The sequence below is a fragment of the Gossypium arboreum genome, chromosome 11 (assembly GCF_025698485.1).
Source record: "Gossypium arboreum isolate Shixiya-1 chromosome 11, ASM2569848v2, whole genome shotgun sequence".
NCBI lineage: Eukaryota > Viridiplantae > Streptophyta > Magnoliopsida > Malvales > Malvaceae > Gossypium > Gossypium arboreum.
The window spans coordinates 40521436-40525996 of NC_069080.1; the positions used below are offsets into that span (position 1 = coordinate 40521436).

The 4561-nt window shown below is 35.3% G+C and overlaps 1 non-coding gene across 1 annotated transcript; it reads right to left on the bottom strand.

Moving 5' to 3' along the window:
• Positions 1-4057: 4057 nt before the first annotated feature.
• On the bottom strand, positions 4058-4164 carry LOC128285078 (small nucleolar RNA R71). The gene has a single exon (XR_008275493.1). It is a non-coding gene; the product is annotated as a small nucleolar RNA R71 (small nucleolar RNA).
• Positions 4165-4561: the final 397 nt, after the last annotated feature.

Here is a 4561-nt window from a genome sequence, read left to right on the forward strand (position 1 = left end):
GTCATAGAAGAAACCAGTACAGGTAAGCTATCTGGTTCACCTGATTCAACCCTAAAAATAAACGCAAGTTAAGACTTATACCCTCTTCTCATATATTTCACAGCAGTCATAGAAGAAATCAGTAAAAGCTATCTGGTTCACCTGATTCAACCCGAAAAATATCTATAACATCCAAATTAGGGCCTATTTGGAACAGTGGTTTCGGGACCACAAATTCAACGGAAGAAAGTTTATTTTTATTATATTTTTATGGTCTAAAATTTTACAGAATGATATCGTGAAAATCTTGTTCGAAAATTTTGACGTTTGGGCACTCAAATTAGTTAAAAGGACTAAATTGTAAAAAGTGAAAAAGTTGACTTCTACATGTTAGAAGTGTCTAATTGTTATGAAATTTTAAATTAAAGGTCCTTAAATGGTAATTATACCATTGGATAATTTTTTGGATAAAAATGGACATGGAAGGGTAAAAATTTAAAGATGAGTAAAAAGGGCATTTTGGTAAATTGGTAATTAAATGGACTAAAAGTCAAGATAAAGCCAAAAACCCTTTTCCATCTTCTAGTTTGACCAAATGCAGCAAGTAGGAAGCCATGGTTAGGATTTTCAAGCTTCCAAGCTCCATAGTAAGTGATCCCGAGCCCCATTTTTAATTTTCTTTGCATTTCTGAAATTCTTGTAACATGATCTACTCATTTCTACCCATATTTTAAGCTAGGGTTCATGTTTAAAAATTGACCCATGCATGAAATGTTAGTATTTTGAAGATTAATGGAAGAATATGAAAGATTAAAGCATGTTTAGCAACTTTTACCAAGTGATTTTATATGAAAATGCATAAAAAGGACTAAAATGTAAAAGTTGTAAAATGGGTAGTAATCATGTGAATAAAAGAGAAAAATGGGCTTCTATAAGAGCAATAAGGGTTTGGCTAGGCTTAAAGTACAAGAAAATCGAGCACATTTCATTTTACGAGCCTAGGGACCAAAGTGTAAATATGTAAAAGTTTAAGGGTCAAAATGTAAATTTTCAAAAGTATGAATTATGGACCCATTTGAATAGTGTGAGTAATAAATAAGTTATACTTGAAATGTTAGATCAACAAAACAAGATTCGGGCTTAGAATGAGGTTGAACGAGGTTAAGCACTAACTCGAAATAAATAGTCATACTCGAACATGAGGTAAGTTCGTATGGTAATAATAATGCAATATCATGCTTGAATTGTAATTCTCTATTATTATGGCATAAAGTGCATGATTTAATATATTAGAAGAATTTATGGATGACGAATATAATGTGGAAAATGTGATGAATGTTAAATTACTATTAGATGAGTTGTGTGAATTGCTACATGGTTGTACCCGACGAGGATTCGACAAGTAAGTTTGTGTAACTTGAATGTATACTTTCAATTCTTATAATGTATGCTCTTTGATGTTATGAGATTTTGATAGTCATGGTATAATAATTCATGTTATATGAATGTAATGATGAAAAGAGGTCCAAAGGTCCCGATTGAATGAAAAAGATATTCAATTGATTTTCCTAAAAAGAAATTGATTGTAAAAAGAATCTAGCACGAACGGGGTTCCTTATGTGATCTAGCCTCCCGAAGAATATGTGTTTAAATGGATTTAGCCCAGAGGGGTAATCCAAATTAGGATATGAATTTAGCCTGAACTAGTAATTCAGATCTGAGCTCATTAGAGTAATTGTTGTTGCAGGGGATTTAGCCTGGAATGGTAATCCCGACATTGCCCTATGAGTTTATACTACGGGGGATTTAGCCTGGATTGGTAATTTTGTCGTAAGGATTGAGGTTCGCAGGAGTGCATTTGTTGAAAAGGTCACTAACATGAATTAACGATAAATGATTTAGTACGCTATAAGTGTACTAAGGAATATCCATCGAGAATTCGAGGAATTCTACGGGATTAATATGAGAAATGGAATTGGAATGCTTGTAATGATGAGATCATCTAAGACCATTATTAACGTGTATTGTCATGTGATAAACCGTAATTTATACATATTTTTACCCCATATTTAACACATTTTATGGATGATTTGCCATTAGAATTGGTGAATTTGATGCTCTTAATGCTTTAATTTCATGTTTTATACTTAGGAGCGCATAGAAGAGCGAAAGGAACGAGAAAAGGCCAAAAACGGAGAAAATGGGCCAAAGTACGAGATCAACACGGCCTGGACCTCTTCACACGGGCAGACCACACGGCCGTGTCAATCTGGCAGAATTGAAGCACTATTCACACAGGTATAGAACACACCTGTGCCATTCTAGCAGGCTCGAACACGGCCTGAAGTAATCAAACACGGGCGTGTCCCTGCCGAGCCCAAGTTAAGTCCAATTTAGAAAAGGCCACTTTTGAGGGCTTCTAGGCATTCCAAAGCCTATAAATACAACCTAGAGGAGGAAGAAAAAGGGGACGGAGAAGGGAGAGTAAGGAATTACTCCAAGGAAGTCGATTGATCCATCTCGGAAGCTGGATTCATCATCAAGACTTAAGATCTCTCCTCAATTTCCCTTCAGGAGTTTTGGGTTTTCTTTATGTTTTGTATTCTTTATTCTTCTGATATGTTTTCTTATTTAGTTATGAACTAAACCCCTAAATACCTAATGGGGATGAAACCTAAGACGAATCTTATTATTATTTTCTGAATCGTATGATAAATATTTAACTTGGTCTTAATTATGTGTTCTTAATTCTTGTTTTGATATCCTAGGATACTGATTCAAGATATGCTCTTATTCAGAGGAGGAATAGACCCTATCTAAGAGTACATTTGTTATAATTAAGCGGAGTTGATTGCGCGCCTAGAAATAGGGTGACAAGATTTTGTTAGATTAGGGTGAAACCTAATAAGGGGATCCATAGATCGAGTTAATGCAACCCTTGAGTGTTAATTAGAGAAAAGTCTCGATTATTCAATCTAGGGATTAGATGTTATTAGTCTTGAATAGGGATAATAACATAACTTAAGGATCTCTACGGAAAACGTTGAATGAATAAATTGTCCGATTCCGAGCCAGAATAGCAAGTAAAGTCTAGGTGGATTTTTCCTTAGGTATTGTCTTCATTCAATCGATTTTCCCAAAAGCAATTCCCCAATTCTTTTCTCTGTGAGCTCTTAGTTTAGATAATTAGTTAATTAAAACAAGACCTCTTTATTCTTAGGCTTGATAATAAAAAGACAGTTATTACTAGTACCTTTAGTTCCTTTGGGCTCGACAATCTAGTCTTGTTAAAACTATATTACTGTTCGATAGGTACACTTGCCTACATCGCGATAATAGTTAGTTCAAGAACGAGTAATTATAAATATTTAAAACCTATCACGAAATCTTGCGATCAAGTTTTTAGCGCCGTTGCCTGGGAACTGAAATATTAGGAACACTTAATTTTTATTTCTTTAGCCATTTATTTTTCTTGCAATTTAATTTAATTTTATTGTTATTTATTAACTTCCTTTTTCTTTCTCTTGGCAAGCTTTCATAGTTTATGACAAGAAGAAATCCGTCGGGACCATTACTGTTTGACGAAGAAATCGATCACACAGTTCGTAGAAACCAAAGAGAAATATGACGAAGCTTAAGATGCACAAAGAACGAGCAAGAAGATGATACTTAACCCCCAACCGAAGAGATGGCTAAAAACCAAGGCAATCAGCTACCTCCTGCAATTGCGGTTAATTAAAATCCTGCTCCACGCACTATGTATGACCATGCTAAACCTTCTTTAACAGGAACTGAGTCAAGTATAGTTAGACCTGCTATTGCTGTGAATAATTTCGAACTAAAACCTAACACAATTCAGATGATACAGCAATTCGTTTAGTTTGATGGTTTGCAGGATGAGGATCCCAATACTCACTTGGCGAATTTTTTGGAATTTCGTGACACTTTCAAAATTAATGGCGTTTCTGATGATGCCATTCACCTTCGGTTGAACTCATTATCACGAGGGTCAATTACTACTTGAGAACAAATGACCGAAAAAATTTTACTTAAATATTTTTCGCCTGCTAAAACGGCTAAATTACGTAATGATATCTCTTCTTTTGTGTAGATGAATTTAGAAACACTCTACGATGCATGAGAGAGATACAAAGACCTTCTAAAAAGGTGCCCTCACCATGGGTTACCGGTTTGGCTCCAAGTACAAACATTTCACAATGGTCTGAATCCTTCGACTCGGCAAATGGTTGACACAGCTGCTAGCAGAACCATCGACAATAAAACACCGGAAGATGCCTATGAGTTTATAGAAGAGATGTCACTGAATAACTATCAGTGGCAAGTCATGAGGACAAAGCCAACAAAAACAACCGGCGTTTATAACATCGATTCCGTCACCATGCTTTCTAATCAGGTAGAACTCTTAAATAAAAAGATTGATGGTTTTCTTAATTCTTCACAGGTTCACCCAGTAATGCAGTGCGAAGCAAGTAGTGGTGGAACAAACCATTCGAAACACCAACCTTATGACCACAAGATGGATAACGAGCAATTAAATTACATGGGTAATAATCCTCGACCT